Genomic DNA, 22,462 nt, shown 5'->3' with positions numbered 1-22,462 from the left:
AAAATAAAGAAGCTGTCTCCCAACAAACAAGTAAACAGCCAAACACCATGGATAATAAAAAAGAAAAGAAGCTGTCTCACCTCGTGCTTTGTATGTAACTGATGCAACCCGCGTGATGTCCTTCTCGCTCCATGCCGGGAAGAAATTCCTAAGCGCGACATGAGCGTCTGTAAGATTGTCGATCAGCATGATCGACGGTAACTCGTCCAACGCCTGTCTCACTTTTTCAAGTACATCCCCATCTGTCGGGTAAGCGACTGCTGCCTTAGTTAGGCACAACTCCATCATAATAATTTTTGTAGAGGAAAACTCTATAACAGAAGCGGCGGCGGCAACATCAGAAGTAGAAGCAGGCGGGTCCATGACAGAAGAGCAGGATACGCAAGAATGAACAGGACAAGCACGGATGAGCAGGAGCAGAATAAGCCGCTTCCTAAAATTTGAGGTAGCCTAGGTTCAAGACTTTTGATAGTCGGGCAGAGCCTCACAACAGGCCCTCTAGATGTGATGGCCATAGACTCACCCTCTGACAGAACAAACTTAGAGCAGGCATCCTAGGTTGATTTGATGGAGAGAGAGGCCATGACTCCTGCAAGTTGGCGGGCTCGTTCTGACCAGCAAATTTGACCACGAGTTTGTTTTTTGTAAGGTACCACGAGGTCCAAGACCCCCTATACGGGTTGTCACCACAATGTGACAACATGGACTTTGTGGGGTTGTTCACTTGTACTTGCATGAAGGATTGTGACAACATGGACTTTGTGGGGTTGTTCACTTGCATTTGCAGCGTGACAACGCGTAGTTACAAAGTTGACCACAAGTACTTCAAGGCTTGGTTGCAAGATGGGATAACACATCATGATTTCGGGATCTCGTGCCATGGTGTAAGGGGAGGGGTACCATGGTGGGGGGAGTGTCGTGTCATCGTCTAATGGCGAGGTCAAGGGAGACGACACAATGCAATGTGGATCACACCGAGGGAAGCATCACATTGCATCATGGGGAGGGGTTGACATGGTGTTGATCACAAGAGGCATGCCATGTCATGCCACAGAAGGTGTGGACAAGAGAACATGGAAGCCCGAGTCTGGAACACATAGAACCTCCTATACAGAGCTCAATGGATGATGTAGCAACACAGTCAGCACCACAAATAAGCACCAAAGAGATATCATCAACCGTGATTATATCCTTGGAACAAAGATCTAAGAGCCAATCTCCTCGAGTCCCGCTGGTCAAAATTGACTGCCACTTGATCACGTGAGCTATCACCTGTACTCACCTAATCAAAACAGACTACAAAGACTGATGTTTCTTCGCGCAGATGAGCTGGAGCTGACCCCACAGACTTCGAGAAGCGCGCACACCTTAGCCGCAACTCTGATACCAATTTGAAGGGGAGAGAGTGCGCAATGGAAGTGCGAGACAGAAGTGTGAGCAGCAATGTTGAGAGTGAGAGAGAGTGAACGCAAAGATATGTGTACCAGATTGTGATGGTACACAAAGAATAAAGAATGTATTTATATGTTAGGGTACAATAAGGGTGTGTTCACACCCGTATAACTTTATACACAGAGACGAAGGGACTTTACACCCAACATAAACTGATATAACTACTCATAGAGGACCTTCTAAATCCTTGTTTGCGATATGGTTGCTCTGTCGTACTAGTTTGGACCACAAGCCAGGGTTACCCTTACAGAGTCTAATCAAGACAAAGAGTGAGGGCAACAGGCATGAAGATGGGGATTATCATGGCAGGAGGGCCAAGGCCCAAGGACAGGGAGAGTGATAGACACATGGACAAGGACAGTGATAGACATAGGGACAGTGATAGAGATAGGGACAAGGACACACACAAGCAAAGACAAGGACAAGGACACGGATGTACAGGGACAAGGATAGAGTTGGAGACAAGGATACTGAATGGAATGATCAGAAACATGACCACCGTGACAGTTATGATAGGGCTGTTGAAGATCATTATAGAAACCTGAGGATCGGGACGGTGAGACAGAATCTGGAAGAATGGAGAGAGAGGAGATCGAGGCTTTAAGGGTGCCCCTCAAGAGGTAGCGCTTTTTGCTATGTACATTTCTAGGGTCATGGATAATGGATGCTTTATACAACTATCTGGCTTTCATGAGTGCAAAGGATTTTCTCCATGTTTCTTAAGTTGCTTTGAGAATGATAGTTGATGCAAGAGATGTGGTCAAATGAGATCAAGAAGTTTGGGTAAAGGTAGTTTCTATAACTGGGGACAAACTTATCTTTCCATGTTGCTTTGAGAATGATAATTGATGCAAGAGATGCGGTCAAATGAGATCAAGAAGTTGGGGTAAAAGTTGTTTCTATGACTGGGAACAAACTTAGCTTTTCCATGAGGGATGTAGACTAAAAAATAGGGCAAGATCTCCTTCCCATAAAAAGTAGCAGTTTGAATGAAGAGGCAAATCCTTCTAGTTCCAATAAGCGTCCTTCTACTAGGAAAGGCCTCTCAAGTATAATGATAACGATGGGAGATGATAACGGTTCTTCTCGATGCCTATTAAAAAGGATGAGCTCTCCAAGGAGATGGGAGGCTAAATAGCTCATTGCATCTGGGGTTTTGGATGTGAGGGATTATCCCAACTATGACCCAGATGGTGGCGGCTTGCTTTATCGAGATGAAGGTACTGAAGAGGAACTTGAGATAGAGATGAATCAGAATGAGCCTACATTCTTGAGAGGACAAACTCGATACTCTATTGATGTGTCCCTTGTAAAGATTGTGAAAAATCCAGATGGCTCTTTGCAAAGGGTTGTAATGATTCAGTTTGTATGGGCAAAAGAGACTCGAGAATTTCAAGAATAGCAACAAAGGACTATGCTGGACTCCATCCCCAAAGATTTGAATTGATCTTGGGACGATCCAATGCCAAAGACGGGGGAGAGGCATTTGGCACAGGAGCTTCGTAGTGTTGGCCTTTTTACCTACGATATGCTCATGGATAATGGATGATTTATACAACTATTTGGCTTTCATGAGCACAAAGGGTTTTCTCTATGTTTCTTAAGTTGCTTTGAGAATGATAGTTGATGCAAGAGATGTGGTCAAATGAGATCAAGAAGTTTGGGTAAAGGTTGTTTCTATAACTGGGGACAAACTTATCTTTCCATGTTGCTTTGAGAGTGATAATTGATGCAAGAGATGTGGTCAAATGAGATCAAGAAGTTGGGGTAAAGGTTGTTTCTATGACTGGGAACAAACTTAGCTTTTCCATGAGGGATGTAGACTAGAAAATAGGGCAAGATCTCCTTCCCATAAAAAGTAGCAGTTTGGATGAAGAGGCAAATCCTTCTAGTTCCAATAAGCTTCCTTCTACTAGGAAAGGCCTCTCAAGTATAATGATAACGATGGGAGATGATAACGGTTCTTCTCGATGCCTATTAAAAAGGATGAGCTCTCCAAGGAGATGGGAGGCTAAATAGCTCATTACATCTGGGGTTTTGGATGTGAGGGATTATCCCAACTATGACCCAGATGGTGGCAGCTTGCTTTATCAAGATGAAGGTGCTGAAGAGGAACTTGAGATAGAGTTGAATGAGAATGAGCCTGCATTCTTGAGAGGACAAACTCGATACTCTATTGATGTGTCCCTTGTAAAGATTGTGAAAAATCCAGATGGCTCTTTGCAAAGGGTTGTAATGACTCAGTTTGTATTGGCAAAAGAGAGAAGAGAATTTCAAGAACAGCAACAAAGGACTATGCTGGACTCCATCCCCAAAGATTTGAATTGACCTTGGGAGGATCCAATTCCAAAGACGGGGGAGAGGCATTTGGCACAGCAGCTTCGTGGTGTTGGTCTTTCTACCTACGATATGCCTGAGTGAAAGAAGGATGCGTTTGGAAAGGCACCCACTTATGGTTAGGAACAGAGACAGAGTCTTCCCATATATAAGTTAAAGGATGAGCTTATCAAAGCAGCTCAGGACAATCAGGTGCTAGTGGTGATTGGGAAAATAGGTCCAGGCAAGACAATTGTATCCTGTGGTTGTTGATCTATGTGCGTCTGAAGGGATAGCAAGAAAGTGGGTAGCACCTGACTCCTGCATGAGCCACTCGTACCATTGAGGAATGGTGATCGGTTCATCCTATTGGGAAGGAGATTGAGAAGCCTTAGATACATGTAATCCACTTGTTTGGGAAAGGGACTCCCCCTCACCAAGGGAAGGTAAATCCCTCTCATCCACAGTAGAAAGCTCCAAAGAGGTGTGCCATGTCATGGGAGAGTGGGTTCTTTTGGGGTTGGGAGGAATGGGGCTTTTGAGAAAAGAGAGTTGGGAGGGGAGAGGGATGTATGTGGGTGTGTGTGCCATGTCATGGCGGAGTGGAGGTTGGGTGTAGGGGTTGTGCCGCGGTTTTTGGGAGAGAGGGTGCGTGTGCCATATCATGGGGGAGTGGGGTTTTTTGGGGTTGGGTGAAGCAGGGGGACGACATGCCATGTTGTGTCAATGAAAGATACATAGTATCTGGAACCTCCCATAGAGGCATTATGAGCTAGCCCCCAAACATCAGAGTGCACTAACTGCAATGGACGTGTACTCTGCCTTACATGCCTGACAAACGGCAATCGAGACTGCTTACCAAATTGGCAAGCCTCGCATACATGACCAATATCTGAACATTGGTATTTGGGTAAACCAGTGACCAGCTGTTTCTTCTGCATAGTTTGCAGCCTTTGCAAATTGACATGCCCCACTCTCTTGTGGCAGATTTCCAAATCCCTAACAGTGCCAGAACCATGGGCAAACATAGCTGAATTCAGCTCTGGCAAAGAAGCATCAAGAGTAAACATTCTGCCGTGCCTGTGACCACGAGTTATCAACTTGCAGCCATTGCCAAACTCTTCAATAAAGCAGCCATGCTTATTGAATCTAACCTGCAAGTTCTGCTCCGTCATCTGACCAATAGACAATAAGTTTTTCGTAATTGAAGGGACATGCAAGACATCATGTAGATTTTTCTTCCTGCCATCATGAACCACAAGAGGCACTTTGCCTTTATGCTCAATGCTATGCTACGTGTCATCACCTGTGCATACATAGCCATGCTTTTCAGCCACCATATCTGTGAACCAATCACCGTGAGGGGTCATGTGATTTGACGCCCCTGAGTCAATGTACCACACTGCATCATCTGATGATTTTTCAGCAATCTTATCTTTGACATATTGCATGGCAAGCAGCCGATCACCAGAATCATCTGCCTGACTGGACGTAGCATAGTGCCCATGTTGTTTACCCTTCTGATTCCTGTGCTTCTTCCAGCAGTCCTTTGCAATATGCCCATACTTGCCGCAGTAATGACAATCCTTGTCTTTGTTTGGATTGTCTGACTAACGTTGCTGCTGCCATGAGCCTCTGCCACCATGGGAGTTAGATCTCCCCCTGCCTCGAAAATTTCCACGACCTCTTGCATTTGATGGCTGCTGATTTTGATTGCCATAGGATGCATTCTGCTGGCCTCCTCTACCAGATCCATAACCCCTGCCACGGCTGCCATGGCCGCGCTGATTTGAGTAAAAAACTGCATCCTTATTCTTTGAACCGCTTGATCCTGTAGCTAAGCCAAGCTTCACCTCTTCATGAATCAATAATGCAACCAGCTCATTAAAGTCAGGCATTTCAGCCCGCACAGACACTGAAGTGTCAAAGGACTTGTATTCAGGATCTAAACCATTCAAGGTCACTGCAACCATATCTTCATCTTCAACCCGTGAACAAACAGATGCCAGCTGATCCGCAATAGTCTTTATCTCAGTTACATACTCCTGAATGGATGTGTTCTTTCTCTCCATATTATTAAACTTTTGCTTTAACTAGATCTTCCTTGCACTTGTAGTAGTGCCATAATACCTGACCAAGATGTTCCATGCATCTTTTGGAGAGCGACAATTCATAATCTGCATAACCATGGCATCTGATATACACAAGGACAGCCAGTGCAAAACCCTACATGCTCTCTCTGTCCAGAGTCGATGAGCTCGCAGCTGTTCTTGTGTTGCAGGTCTTTCTTCTGTAGTAGGCAACCTGGGTTCAGCTTCAGCTCCAGTGACAAGCTCCCAGTAGGCTTTGCCTATCAGAAAGTTCTCCATGCAGAACTTCCATATTGCATAATTGTTGCTATTGCTATCAAGCTTCTCTCCCACAATCTGGGTTATGTTGTACGTTCTATCAGCATTTGCCATTTTATAGACACTGCCTGACTACCTGCAAACTAGTAAGTCAACTTGGCAAACTTCAGCCCGCAACTGTATGTGACAATTTTCTGCAATTAATTGCAGAAAAAAAACATGGTATTTCGACCCTCTAGCAGCCCAAGGACAGTCCACAACAAGTGGGATACACTATAAGCAAAACAGTCAAGACAAATGCAATGTAGTTACTTCAGTTGAAACTCTTCCAACCTCACTGCCAGGGTACAAACATGCAGTCTGAAAACTGTAATTTTGGGAGTGACCAGCAGTGATTTCAATCCCAAAACTGAGTAATATACATGTCATACATGTCCCAAACCTTCATAGATGGCTGCTAGTACATGTGTCAAGCCATACATAGGCATAAAAACACACAACAGTACATAACCAGCAGATACGAATGTTGTAAATACATTCCAGGTTCTAGACAGCCAATGCACTGGCAACAGGGATTCATTTCAGTCCCAATGAACCATAAGACAATCGCATCACTTCAGTCTCCAATGCGCAAGCATTTGTCAGTCACAAACCAAGCCTTCAAGTACCTGTATGGCTAATGAACTCAACTAGTTCTTGTAAGAACTAGAGTAACTAATGAGTGCTTTATGTCTGCAATTTTTGACAGTTTTCAGCCTGTCACAAACTCTCAGATCAGGCCACCAAAAGCTCCAAATTTACCAAGAAAAATGACATGTCTTCTGCCAAGCATCACATGCTACATTCAAGCTCAGTGTACATGCCAAATAGCATCCAAATCTCAGACCATACAAGTGTAAAATGTCCCTGTACTTTCAATGACTGCTCAGCCCGATCTATTCAGACCTATGCAACTGTATGTCAGCTCACACATGAGCTCCCACAGGGGCAATAGCAAGGTAAGAACCTTCCTTGGTATGCATCCAGCCTGTATTCCACTTGACACGTGCTTTGCATCTTAAATCCCAGCCAACAATGGCAGCCTGTTGATAAGTGCAGCCCAGACAAACAGTTCAGCTTGTAGATGACGAAATGAGCATTAGGAGACCCCCAAGCAAGCACACAAGATGCCAAGTATGTGCTGAATTAAATCTATCCACTTCAGTAGTCAATGCAGCCCCATTTTGGGCATCAAGAACCAGGCGCAACCTGTCAGCAACTCGTTTTTACATCTGTAGTAGGGCTGGTCATTAAAGCTCACTCAAATCAAGCTCTAATGCTTGATTATTATCCCCTCTAGAAGGCTCAAATGGTTAAGTATGTTGCTTCTGCAGTCATTCCACTCCTGAAGGACAGGCGCATTCCAGCAGACCACGTGTTCAGCAGCTCTGAAATTTCGTTTTTCTTCAGCTACCTATGTTGCTTCAGCCAACCATGTTGTTTCAAGTACATAACTAGCATTCATAAAGTGCTTGATGGTCTTCATTTAGCACAGTAATGCTGCCCCAAATCCACGTTTCTTCCATCAGACGCAACCCTGTCATGCTGGCTTTCTTCCAGGCCACGTTTGTTTTAAACGATTGCTGGTTTTTAGTGTTGATACTCATTTGCATAGGCTTCAAGACTTACCACTAACCTTACTTGAGAAGCCTTTCTAGACAAAGACCAGAAAGAAGTCCTTCATGCTTCCAGCTATGGTTGTCAAGGCCACAGGACAGATCTCTTCACCACTGCAGATGACAGTTGACTCCTTTCCTCTGACTTCAGCTCCTGCAAGTCCAATGCCACACTCCCAGGCACACAGTCTTTGCCGATTCATGGCTATGATACCATGTTCAAATTCATGGAGACAGAAAGATATCATAACCAGAGTGAAGCAGCATGCTTCCTCTCACACACTTCATCATTCATTCAACACTGTATAGTGAAAGTACAACCTAAGGTCATAAGACCATTCACACCAGGAGTAGCACCGACTTATTTAATGTACCTGACTAAGATAGCTAGACTAGCTGTGTCTAGCTCATGTCGGTCAAACACACATGAGAGAGCTTGATATTCTAACATTATATGCAGACCACATAGTCCTCATCTCCAGTACCCCCGAGGTATTATAGCGCCATTTGGATGCACTACAGGCCTTTTGTCACGACAAGGACCTTATAGCGAACCTGGGGAAAACCAAGGTCATGATATTTAACACCTCTACCCAACGGATCCGGCGATCAGTACCCCCTTTCGCATATGCGTCGAAACAATAGAAGTGGTCTAGAGATGCGCCTATTTGGGGATAACATTCTTAGGGCTGAGCTTTACTCTAAGGAAAGCAACAGAAGATAGACTAACACGAGGCTATGCAGCCCTAGGTTCAATGGAGAGCCAGTGTGCCCGCATACAGCTCCAGGAGCATCGGAAGCTATGGCTCTTCGACACCTTGGTCATGCTAGTACTTTTGTATGGGGTTCCCATATGGGGATCGAGTCTCTACCACACAAGGAGGAGCACACAGGACCAACCATTGCCCAAGGGGGAGTCCGTCTATAAGGGATGGGAGCAGATGGAGCGACCCTTGGTTCTTATGATATCACATATGATCCAGAGTAAGCCCTTCGTGCCACATGAGATCATCAGAGCAGAGATGGGGGCACCGCCCATAGTAGCAGAGGCTCTCTTCCAGATAGTGACCTTCCTGCACTGACTCTCGGATGCACACATTCGGGTTCCCCATTCGGGTTCATTATTCGCATATCCTCATTCGGGTTCATTATTCGCCTAAGCTACATGGATGCACACATATCTCATGGAGTAAGATGCACCATTGGACAGATCCACACATCCTCACACTAGCTGCGGATCGAGACAGGCAGGTATAGTACAAACCCTCTCCCCCTAGAAGACAGGATTTGCCAGCTCTGCCAGCTTGAACCATACATAGAGAAACACTACATATGCAGATGTCTTGTGTACTATGAGATCAGAGGGCGATTCCACTGCCCGTTCAGAGAGGGATTTGGGTCACTTTCCAAGGTGATGGACTTCCAGGATCAGCGGGCTTTTCCTACTGGAGCTACAACGCTACAGAGATCACCTCCTACAGACCTCGGAGCGGAGACAAGGAGCCGCCCACCAACGCACAATCACAGAGTTCTACCAAGCACCGACTATCCTCTCCACCATAGAGGCCCCACCAGCCCACCTAGCCTCCCCCGCCACCGGGGCCCACCCTTGACATAGCCATCACGAGACGTAGAATCCGTCGCCCACGTCCAGCTGGCCCCCGCCCTTGTAGGAGGCACATGTTGCGGATACAAAGGATACTACAATGCCACCAGGGGACCATACCCCACCGCTTTAGTCTCTCCATGTTAGATAGACTCGTGAGAAATATTCTGGGATGATCACGCTCCATGAGCGGTTCCACACTGTATCTGGCATGTATATCACTTTCGTACCTATTAGCTATGTGCTCCTTTTTGGTTTTTCTTCCACTTAGCCTATCATAGCATTAGATGATAGCTTTATTGAGACTTGGGAAATCCCCAAACTCCCTGGATGTAAAAATATTTTTGGTCTCATAGGCCGATTTGGCCTTTCGAAGATGTTAATATAACTTTCTTTCTTGTTTCTTTCTCTTTCTGTATTCGTATTTTTTCTTGCGTTGCGAACTCTCACATGGTAGCATTGCCTAACTGAGAGCACGTCTTATCAGAGGAGAATCCCAACCATCTAGCACTACTTGCATTTGCTGCAAACACAATCTTTTGGAGCTTAGATGGCCATATATGGAGTGTCCCCACCTTGCGCCTTTCCTAGGCGGCATTATCTAGAGGCAGCGTGGAGCTTGCATTTTGATCAGGTGGCATCTTTTGGGGCAAGGTGGCTGCATTTGTGTTTGCATTTTATCAAGGTGACAACAATTACTGGCCAGCCCTTTTCTTTTGGCTGGGGCTCTATAAAAGCAGCCCCGCTTGTACCTCAATCTCCACCCTCAACCTTCAAGCTTTCCTCCTCAAGCTTCAAACCTTGGGCACCTGTTGCTCAAGCCTCGGGCTCACCCCCACCACCTCTTTCTCTTCGTCTTCCTCTTCCTTATTCTTGTTCTTCCTTTTCCTTTAAAGTTTCTCCTTCTCCTTCCATCCATACATATGTCTATTCTCCTTGCTCTACCCAAAGAAGACGAGGAGCTCTGATGGTTCTTGTAATATAATATGTAATATTTTTGATTAATTTTATCAATTTTCTTTTTTGACCTTTAAGGTGCTAAGATAGGTACATTACATCCACTCCCCCTTAGAGAAATCGAGATGTCCTCATCTCGAGAAAAACTAGTTTTAAGTTCTAAGACCTGTGGGTTAGGACCCACTATGCTTCTGCTACGTATTCTAATTAAATACAATTGTGCAGACCTAATTAATTCTAAGTTTATTACAAAATACTAGCTCAAGAGTTGTTACATCAATAGATAGTATCAAAACATGATATAAGTTATAGTAGACCCTAGTACTGGAGCTATACCCCTTGTTGTACTTAAGTTGCTCTTTCCATGGACTGTGCAGGGTTGGGTCTTCCTCTTCCGGCTGTTCAAGATGAGCTCTTACGGAGGCTGCCAGGTCATTTTTACGGAGGCATGCTATTTTGGGGGTGGTGTCATATTGGCGGCCACTTTTGGGACAGTTAGTTTGTTTTTGGAGGCCGGCGGCTACTATATCTATATATATATATATATATAGCCCACATAAGCCAAAAGTGGCTTGTTTTTTGAGGCCACTTTTGGTCAATTTTTGCTAATGTGGGCTATATATAGTAGCCCCTCTCCTTATTCCCACAAACTTCTTGTAGATTTTAGTACCCCAGTCTATGTCTCCTCTCCGACATTGATGCTGCCATTCATCTCAGCCCGATTTGGTACCCTCACTGACGCTTTGGGTTGTGTGCAGGAACTAGTCCACATCATTGTATTCATCTCCAGTGCAACATTTGTTTCTTTATTTTCTGCTCTCTCTCTCTCTCTCTCTCTCTCTCTCTCTCTCTTTTTATCTCTGTATTCGTGTTCTTTCTTCCATTGCGCACTCTCACAAAACTAACTCGGCCATAACACAAGAAAATTAGCTCAGCTATGTACATAATGGAAGAGTCTTCAACAAAACTTGGCTCTTTACGTTTAGTCTTTGCATTCCGTCTCACTGAGATGATGATAAAGCCTCCCCTATAACTCTTCAAGCAAATGGTTTCATCGTTGGTCATTCATGAGCCCAACCAATAAACTTACAGCAAAATACAAAATACAAGTGTTCAATGCCATATCAAGGACCCAATCAGCTGCATGGGAGAGGTAGCATCCGCTAAAGGTGAATTAACATGGGTTGTGGCCTTCTAGTTTAGATCTAGAGGAGTTGATATGGACTTGCATCCTTCCATCTCAAATGTAGTCAAGAGCGCTTGCACATAGCACTGCTAGGAGATGAAGATCCCCATTTAGAGTATGATAGATCTCATGATCTAAGAAAAAGTGAAGTCCCATGTCCTCATCTTAAACTTCTCATGAAGTGCTGCCTTCGTTTGCTTGACCATTTGGGCATGGTCACATATTAAGATCAAATCATTCACATAGAAGATCCCCATTAGAGTATGATAGATCTCATGATCTAAGAAAAAGTGAAGTCCCATGTCCTCATCTTAAACTTCTCATGAAGTGTTGCCTTCGTTTGCTTGACCATTTGGGCAAGGTCACCTATCAAGATCAAATCATTCACATAGAGGACAATAAACAAGGCTCGTGCCCCATTTGAATTGTGGATATAAAGCTATGGATTGGTCGTGGAATGCCAATATCTCAATCTTAGTTGGAGAAACGAGTCTATCTTCTCGTTTCAAGCATGTGGAGCTTGTTTGAGCGCCAGATAGGGGTAGGGGTTTGGTGCTTAAACTTAGCTGGTGCAGATTCTAGCCAGCTCAATACTTCTTACAACCACCATCAAAGAAACATAAGGACACTGCACAATGAACCAATCCTAAGACCACCACTCAATAAGACATCATAATCTATCAACCACAGAAATTCACTTGAGGCAAAAACTCATCAAACTAAACCTTTCATGTCGATATTAAATCCATAAAGTACCAAGAACATCATCATACCCATCAAGTATCAGAAGCCATAATGTATCTTTAAGGATTATCCAACGTTCAATATACCCACTAAGCTTCAAGGCACAGATTTAAGTTTTTCGCTTATGGCACATAAAAACTTTGGTAATTTTTAATAAAGGTTGAAAAAGTTGAGATTTAAGTCTGTAATAAATTGCTAATGAAGGTTAATTTTTATAATGTGCCTATTTTGGTTGAACACTCCCCTCTCAAGCCCAAAATCAGAACTCAGAGGGATTGCAATGTGATTACTCAGCCCATACTACCCCAAGGTGTCCCACTCCAAAGTAGCCATGATATTAAGTGTTTTTAACTACTTTTATCCTCTCTTATGGGCAATTTTGGAAATAATGAGCTAATTTATTTTTGTAGCAGGCGAAGAGGATGCTTGGCTACTTGGAATTATGGGCTATTGGCTTACAAGCAATTATGATCATGTAATGTGGCTTGTCATAATGTAAGGACACCATACAACTTGTGTTTTTGTAAGATGCTTCTCATAGGAGTTGGAGCGCTGTTGGCATTTGGTTGCTGGCTCACTTTTAAGTGTTTTAGCTCAGCTAGTTGAGCGACAACTCCAGGCAACCTTGTGTTTTTACGAAAGTGACCACCCCCATTTTAGGTGCATTTTGTAGGGATAGATGCATTTTACGTCGTGTTCTCTAATCAATCTATGTTGGATTGGAACTATTGTGAAAATATGAGGAAATGAGCTAAAGTACTTTGAAGACAGACTTAAGTTCCGTGGCAAAAGACCAACCAATGAGAGACTTTGGCAATAATAGCTGAACCATACTCAAATTGAAGTTATCTAGATACCTTCTCAAAACCTTACGGTTGTTGGCTTGATCCTGTCTTTCAACTTTGAAGAAACTATACAAGATCGGTTGGCCTTTTATTTTCTGTACTTGTACCCTCTCTTATGGGCAACTATTGAAATTTTGTGCTAATTTGTTTTTGGAAGAGGAGGAGAAGAGGATGCTTGGTTGCTTGAAATTGTGCGCTTTTATGAAGATTATGGGTTGCGGGTTTATAAGCAAGTATGTTTATGTGATGTGGCTTGTTATAATATAATGATACCATGCAACTTGTCTTTGGCAAGATACTTCTTATGGGAGTTCAAGTGCTGTTGACATTTGGCTACAAGCTCATTTTTAAGTTTTGTAGCTTAGCTTATTTCAAGTTCTAGCTATGTTTTTATTAAGTGTTTTTTTGTACTTGTACCCTCTCTCATGGGAACTAGTAAAATCTTTTTGTAATTTTTTTCTTGGAGTAAGAAAAGAGTATGCTACCGATACCCTAAGGAAGCTTTTACCTATTGCTACCGATACCCGAAGGAAGCTTTTACGTCTACAATGACATATGTCGGTTGAACTATGTCTAAATAAGACATTTGGATGTATTGTGTCTATTCTAAAAAACTTTTAATGTTCTTACAAGCAAGAGATTGAGCTTGTAGCTCTTGAGACTCTTATCATTTGATATAAATAATAGTCTAGTTTTTGGACCGAGTATTATGAAGATTTTCGAAACCCCTTATTTTTATTTGTGGTATTTTCTTTTTCTTTTTGTGGGTTTTTTTAAAAAACTATAGGGAAGAAGTCGATCATACTTAGAATCACCATAATTCTCAATATGTGATGATTTGCCTTGTCGTGGGAGACTATAGTTTTTTGAGGTTAGGCGAAGGGGGGTTTTTGTTGTGTAGTTGACCCAGGATTTGCAAAACAGAATGTCTACAATGCCAAGCTTGGTTTAGACTCCCTTGTCATGACACCCATTTCCCAAAGAGGTGACTTGGTGGCTGTCATTTTATTCTCAAAGAGGTGACGACTTTGCTTCTAAGTAGCATGATTTGGTGGCTGCAGAATTAATCTAGGAGACGAGTTACTCAAAACAATCATTGCAGTGTTGTTATCCTATTGTTGTCAGTAACTAGACAGGGGTAGTGCCAATGCTTTGGTGTTGATAGTAGCATTCTTTCCCTTCCATGGTAGGGGTAGAGACAAGGACAGGGACAGGGATAGGGACAGGGACAGGGACGGGGATAGGAATACCAAATGGAATGATTAGAAACATGACCACCATGACAGTTATGATAGGGCTACTAAAGATCATTATAGGAACCATGACAAAAATGATGAGTTGGAGAGAGAGGAGATCGAGGCTTTAAGGGTGCCCCTAAAGAGGTAGAGCTTTTTTCTTTGTACCATGGTAGGGTTTCTAGAGTCATGGATAATGGCTGCTTCGTACAACTCTCACTACAAGGGAATGGGGCAATAGCGACGCCGATTAGCGATGGCGGATATCGGCGTCGCTATTGGCGTCGCAATTGGCGTCGCTATATGCATCGCTATTTGCGTCGCATTGCAATTGGCGACGCAAATAGCGACGCATATAGCGACGCCAATTGCGATGCCGCAGGGAAAAAAAGCGCGGCCGAAACCAGAGCGTCGTTTTCATTTTCTTTTCTTCGCCTTTCGAGAGCGAGAGTGAGGGAGAGAGCCAAGGCTTTGTGAGAGAAGAGGAGGAAGAGACTTGCTGCCGCTGCCGCCGCCGCCACCATCGTTGTTCGCGAAGGAGAGGAGGAGCCCTCGTTGCAAAGAGAAGCCGCCCACGCTCGCCATATCTCATTGGTGAGTCTCCCTCTCTCTTTCTTTTACTTGTTGAAGGTTTTAATCGTTTATTTTTGTTTGTTTAGGAGAGGAAAAGAAAGAGAAGGAGAGGGAGAGGGAGAGAGAGGGAGAGAAAGAGAGGGAGAGGGAGAGAAAGAGAGTGAGAGTGCATTCTCTCTCTCTCTCTCCCTTTTGCTTGTTTAATGTTTAAATTACTTTCTTCTTTGCTTGTTTAGGAGAGGAAACGAGAGAGTAAGAGAGAAAGAGAGAAAGAGAGGGAGAGGGAGAGGGAGAGGGAAAGAAAGAGAAAGAAAGAGAAAGAGAAATAGAGGGAGAGGGAGAGGGAGGGGGAGGAAATAGGAGAGGGAGAGAAAGAGAAAGAGAGGGAGAAGGAGGGAGAGTGCATTCTCTCTCTCCCTCCCTCTCCCTTTTGCTTGTTTAATGTTTGAATCACTTTATTTTTTTCTTGTTTAGGAGAGGAAATGAGAGAGAAAGAGAGTGAGAGGGAGAGGAAGGGGAAGGAAATGAGAGAGGGATAGAAAGAGAAAGAGAGGGAGAGTGCATTGTATCTCTCCCTCTCCCTTTTACTTGGAGGATGTTTAAATCACTTTATTTTTTGCTTGTTTAGGAAATGAGAGAGAAAGAGAGATAGAGAGGGAGAGGGAGAGGGAGGGGGAGGGGAAGGAAATGAGAGAGGGAGAGAAAGAGGGAGGGGGAGGGAGAGGGAGAGGGAGAAAGAGGGAGAAAGAGAGAGGGAGAGGGAGAGGGAGGAGGAGGGAGGAAATGAGAGAGGGAGAGAAAGAGAACGAGAGGGTGAGGGAGAGGGTGAGAGAAAGAGAGGAAGAGAGGAAGAGGGAGAGAAAGAGAGGAAGAGGGAAGGGAAGGAAATTTAAGATAATATACGTATTGATAATGGTATGCAATGTGCTTTGCATACGGCCACGTACTTCATCAAAATTAACCCAAAATTATTGTTATAGAAGAAGAAACCCTTAAATTGAGTATAGGATAATTTCTCTCAGGTCTTATGACTATGAGTAAAATTGGTTGAAATAAATTTTATTACTATAGTTATAAAATTTCATAGATGGCGCAGATTAATTTTAAAATGGATTACTTATACTCAAAGCCGAGATATAACAAAAAATTATCTACCGGGACAAACAAATCATTGAGCATGATACAAGGCCGAGATATAACATCGGAAAATCTCTCGACTACTATATACAATGCAAGGTTTATGGTCAACTTGCAACTTGACGTACATCTCCATAAAGCTATCCATTTAAGCCTCGTTTGCTGTAATGTAGATAAGATGGCAAACGAAGAAGGTCCTATTGTTCAAGACCGCGAGTTGTATCTTAATCAGCGTGTCCCATGTCCTTGCTCTCAATGCAAGTTGGCAATTAGACGAAAACGCCAATTGTCTATAGAACACGTACGATGATTTGGCGAGTTTCAATCTGAGATCATTGATCAGGCGATTGCAGATTTTCAGCAAACGGTAATTTGAAGTTAGCATTTTTCATGCATTGTACTCTCAAGCTAATTGAAAACCATACACAATAAGATTGGGTCTTGTTGGCAAATTTTGTATCCAGGGGGTGATGTCTCGACCCAAGGGGGAGTGCACCCTTTGCGGCCAATTAGAAGAGTTCGTGGATGTGCGATGGATGGATGGCAGGAGCCAATCGACCACTCGCAAGGCCCATCTATATCGTCAATGCCAGAGGAGACAGACAACCTTCCCGACTTGCCTACAATCTTGGAGCCTGAGATGGAGGCAATGATCGATGCATTGATTCCCATGGATGTTGAGACATCTGACCCGCTTAGAGAGGAAGCATCCATACCATTATATGATGGGTGCCGAGTATCTCGGTTGAAGACATTGCTTGCACTCTTAAGTGTGCAAGCAAAATACGGTTGGAGCGATACGAGTGTGACTGAGTTATTCAGGTACCTTGCACACAGACTTCATTGTTTTTTATTTAAACAGTATTAATGCAAACATGGTTGGATTTTTCAAGGTGTTTTATGATTTTTTTCAGGTTATTGAAATATCATATATTGCCACCTGCAAACACCATGCCTGAGTCTCGTGATGATGCACGACATGTTTTACGGAAGCTTGGCATGGACTACAATAACATCCATGCATGTATCAACGACTGCATATTGTTTCGAGATGAATACGAGACTATGGAGACATGTCCAAGGTGTGGTGCTCACAGGTATCGACAGGACTTGCAAGGGCAGACCATCCCTCAAAAAGTCCTCAGACACTTTCCGCTCATCCCCCGCATAAACCACATGTTTCGCACGTCTGCCATGGCAAGCTTGACAACGTGGCATGTGCAGAATAGGTCTACGGATGGAGTGCAACGAATATCAGCAGATTCGCGCGCATGGAGCCACATTGACTCTACCTTCCCAGGCTTTGCGTGAGAGCAAAGGAGTCTTCGGCTCGGTCTCGCCATGGATGGTGTGAACCCATTCGGTCTGCGCTCGACTTCTTACAATGTGTGGCCTATAGTGCTTGTCAACTACAACATTCCTCCATGGCTTTCTACGAAGAAAGGACATCTTATCCTTAGCTTGCTCGTCCCGGGCCGCTACAAAGTAAAAAATATGGATGTGTATCTTCGTCCATTAGTCGATGAGCTTAAGATTTTGTGGGAGGAGGGGGTCACGGTGCAAGATATGAGCAGGCGCGATGGTCGGCGGTTAGCCAACATTCGAGCCATTCTCATGTGGACGATGCATGACTTTCCGGGATTGGGAGAGTGCTCAGGTGAGCATACCTTTGTTCACGCCGGTAATATCTATATTTATTTCATTCAATCAAGTATTCACTAGGTCGTGGATCGCCTTGCAGGTCTCGTTACCTCAGGTTATCATGCATGTCCATTGTGTGGGCCACAGTTAGACTCCAGAAGGTCACGAACCATGAAGAAGATGGTATATCAAGGACACGCCGCTTTCTTGCCGGAGGATCATGAACTCAGGGAAGGTTTTCTTGGACGACCTCCAGCACGTATGAACGCTGCAAGCTGGTACGAGCTGAAAATGGTAAACCCGGAATCACATCCAAATGGAATGCGACGGTTCTCAGTTTTCTACGAGTTGCCATATTGGACCCACTTACAGGTCAACCACTTGTTGGATCCCATGCATATTTTCAAAAATGTGGGCACCTTGCTATGGGACCACATCACAGGAAAGAGAGACACTATAGGGTCACGAATGGATTTAAAGGAGGTAGGTAAGATGGAGGCCCTTTGGCCGCAGTCGAGTGCTGAAGGGGGAGTGCAGCTTCCTCGCGCTCCCTAGGTTTTGTCTACCAAAGAAGAGCGCATTGTGAAGCAAGTAATCAAGTCTATCCGCACTCCGACGGGTATGATGCGTTCTCTCAGGTCTGCATTTTCTAAAGATGACCAAATGTCTGGGCTAAAATCCCATGATTGGCATAAGATATAACAGGTTTGTGAACAGAATGGATTTTAATTAGCGTGGACATTTTGAAATTTGAAAAGTGACCATTATTCTTAATGCTTTCACATTTGTGGCAGTTTGTCCTACCGATCGCGATCGCGGGATGCCTAACTCCAGAAATTTGCGGGGCCATTTACAAGCTATCGACTTTGGTGCAATGGATCTCACAGAAAGAGATTAAGACGTCCTCTATTGAATCCACAAGGCAAGGAGCAGTTGAGACGGTCTGTCTCTTTGAGAAATACCTGCCCACTAGCATGCTCACGATACAAGTTCACCTTCTTGTGCATCTTGTGGACGAAGTGGAGATTGCTGGACCTGTCCATACGCGATGGATGTTCTTCCTGGAGCGCTTCATGAAAACCCTGAAAGGCTTTGTGCGACAATGAGCTCGTCCGTAAGGTAGCATGGCGGAAGGTTGGTTGGTGTCAGAGGCGTTGGTGCATATCTCACAATGGCTACCAACGGTGGAACCAGACAATGAAATGCTATGGACGCTCAAGGACGATGACAGGCTGACTGGAGATGTGGTGGTTGGAAATGGGGTAGAAAAAAGAATGGATGCCTCAATGGAAGAGAAGGTGAATCGCTTTTGTATGTTGCACCATGCCTCCATGGAGACGTGGCTCGCCAAGTACCAGATTGCAAGGCAAGATCGAGAGGAAGCGCGAGCTGAATTCCGACGCAGTACGCGTCACCGACCGATTCGATATCCCGAAGGCATGGAGGAGATGCCGCGGTTTATGTCAACACGATGGTTGCATGGAGCCTTGATCGCAGCATCCAGCAAAGGGACAGAGGTCTCAATGGAGGAGTGGGAGTTCTCGAGGGGATGTAGTCCAAAGGTAATGAGGGGTTTAGAATGTGTCGTATCTGAATTTGTTTGCTACATCTAATTTGAGTGTTTCAATGTGCAGTACAAAATATATAGTGCAGCGTGGTCGCGCGGACGGCATTTTCGGGTGGAGCGTATTGACAAAATGCGCTCCACAATGGACTGTGGTGTCATGGCAAGGTTTGAGCAAGAGAGCCAGCGATGAGCAACGGATTCGAACACGGTTGTGGATGAGATGGAGTATTTTGGGAATTTGCAAAGTATTATTACGGTGGATTACCGTAGCTTCTCCATGATAATATTCGATGTGCAGTGGTTCAAAGTGGTACTTGGAGGAGCTGGCGCAACAGTTCGATGAGGTCCATCTGGATTTCTCGAAATAGATTCCGAAAAAAAATGGATGGATTTGCGCGACACCTTTGTGTTGCCGGCACATTGTGAACAGGTACAACTAGTCATTTGCTTGCTAATTGTAATACGACATGGTTTATGTCACAATGGTTTGAAGACGGTTTGTAAGTGTTTGTGAACAGGTAATCTTCTATCCAAATCCCCGACAACCTCGATGGTGGTATGTTATACCTTCAACTCCTCGAGGTGCGAGAGTATACGATCAAAGCGATGTTCCAGGCATAGACGAAGAAAATATGCAAATAGAGGGATCGAACTTACAAGGGGTGGAGGCCACCGCAAGCTTGGAGCCCGCATCGGCTAACAATGATGGAAATACAGAAGTCGTAGAATTTTTTGAGAACGAGGCAGACTCGTTCTTTTGTGGTGACATGTTTATCGACCTTCCAGTGTATGCAGAGTTGTGTCAGGAGATTAACATGGGACCATAGAATACTTCATTCTTGGAGAATTGTATTACTCAATTCGTTGTTTAGATCTTCCATAAAGGTAGATAAGATATGCATCTTAAGAGGGATTTTTCAAAAATGATTTATATTAATGTGCTTTGTATAGTTTAAATTGATTATTCTAACATTATTTTTTACCTGTGCAGGTATCGACATTTTCAGGATGAGTCGAGGGATGAGTGATGAGGAGTTTCAGGAGATGATGGCACGTATGTCTCCAGATCAGCTCGCGAGATTCAGAGAGATAGCAGATCAGGAGTTGTCTCGTTCTTCGTCAGGGTGCTCTGCTAGATCAGCTTCAGTGCGATCAGATGCTTCAGCTTCGAGCAGACGATCTCGACGCTCGCGACTTGGGCCAGAGGGAGGGACTGCGACTGCAGGAGGATCAGGGGGGTGCTGCTATGGAGACACGGACGCGGTGTCTCCGTCTCGTCGTTCAGCTGGAGCTCGGTCACCTCCAGGATTTGTCACACCTGTGGGGACGTCCACTCCAGTTACTCCGGCTTTTGCGCAGCCGTCGGCAGATGTCACACCTTTTGGTGGCACTCCTTTTGGTGGCACCCCCTCTGGTGGCACTCCTTTTGGTGGCACCCCCTCTGGTGGCACCCCTTTGAGTGGCACTTCGGGAGAGGGTACCCCCGTCGGTACACCGGATGTTCAGGGGTCTCCTGGATATGCCCAGGAGCGTGGACGGAGATGGGAGAGGGCCCATACGAGGCACACTCCTAGGGATTATGGATACCTAGTGGATGGCAGGTCAGGAGCCATCATCATGAATGATGAGGGGAGGAGGGTGATGGCTCGCATGAGGGAGTTGTGCCAACAAGTTTTTCGGCACAACGTCCTGGATCATTGGAGGAACATACCGGAGGGGAGCAAGGAGTACATAGTAGCATCCTTGCACGAGGAGTTCCCGGTGCCAGCCGCAGTGGATAGATTCTCTACGGGCTGGATGATGGATTGCATGCGTGCATATATGTCACATAGACGATCGGACGCACGCAAGGCAATCAAGAGTGGGGCTCCAAAGCCCGAGTGGTTAGATGCAGATAACTGGCACCGACTGAGGGAGGAGGCTACAAATTCGCCAAGACGTTGGAGTCAGCAGCGGGAGGCGGCGAGGGTACGAATCGAGGCCGGATCGGTACATCATCTTGGGAGTGGCGGCCACAAGATATATTTGGAGGACTTTGTAAGTTTCTCTTTTGTTTTGCTTATTTGTTTTTTTGAGATATTATTTGTACTGACAATCATGTTTCTAACAGTTAGCATTTTGTTTTCTTTGCAGCACTCCATTACAAATCGCGATCCGCAAGGCCTTGAGACTCGATATGCAGAGAGGCACGGTCTCAGATCATTGATCGACCGATTGTACAGACGCGGCGGCCCAGTAAGTCACTCATCTTTCATGTCCGTAGTTACCATGAGATATTTGAATGCATTATTGTATGGTGGATTGATATGTTGTTTCTTTTTCTACAGAATCCGTTTGATGTTCCTTTAGAGCAGGAAGAGCTTTCGGGGGACGACGATTTGTAGCTCGCCCTTGGATCCTTAGCGCTCACATACCTTTAGTTTTTAGTCGCCCGATCTATGTAGACATTTTCTATGTATTAGTGATATTGTTTTATGATTGTACCAATCGCATTTTATGCGATATCATGTATTTATTTCATCTATCAGTTTTATGATTTCAGTATACATTCTTTTTGTTTGCAAACGCTTTGTATGCAGCAGTGCAGAAACTATTTTGTATGGCTCTCATACAGCACACAGTACTATATGTGGCAGGGCAGCTTGCTGCCCTGCCACAAAATTTTTTTTTCTCTGTTACCGTCGCTATTTGCGTCGCAAATTTTACTGCACGCGTCGCTATTGTCGTCGCTATCAGCGTCACAAATTGTCTGCAACCGTCGCTATATGCGTCGTTATTTGCGTCGCTATATGCATCGCATTTGCGACGTAAATAGCGACGCATATACCGAGGCATATAGCGACGATTCTATGGCATCGTCAATAATGACGCTTTTTGCGACGACGGGGGCAAATTTTGTTGTTTGTATTTTCGTCGCTTTAAACGTCGCTATAAGGTCTATATCTTGTAGTGTCTCCAGCTTTCATGCACGCAAAAAGGGTATTGTCCATGTTTCTCAAATTGCTTCGAGAATGATAGCTGATGCAAGACATGTGGTCAAACGAGATCAAGAAGTTTGGGTAAAGGTTGTTTCTATGACTAGGAAGGAACTTAGTGGGTGTGACCCCCTAGCAAGACCCGATGGCGTCATGGAGGTGGCAAGAGGATGATGGTGGAGTATGGCAGGGCGGGGGGCTGACGCACGCGATAGGGCCGAGGGG

General features: G+C 44.7%; 1 pseudogene; it reads left to right on the top strand.

Moving 5' to 3' along the window:
* Positions 1-1,412: 1,412 nt before the first annotated feature.
* LOC148023517 (putative pre-mRNA-splicing factor ATP-dependent RNA helicase DEAH5) lies at positions 1,413-4,041 on the top strand (annotated as a pseudogene).
* The last annotated feature ends 18,421 nt before the right edge of the window (positions 4,042-22,462 follow it).

This window comes from Lygodium microphyllum, chromosome 16, assembly GCF_053477565.2.
Source record: "Lygodium microphyllum isolate KBCC chromosome 16, Lygodium_microphyllum_v1.1.10, whole genome shotgun sequence".
Lineage (NCBI taxonomy): Eukaryota > Viridiplantae > Streptophyta > Polypodiopsida > Schizaeales > Lygodiaceae > Lygodium > Lygodium microphyllum.
Note: the sequence above shows the minus strand (reverse complement) of the source record. Positions and strands in the feature narration are given on the sequence as shown.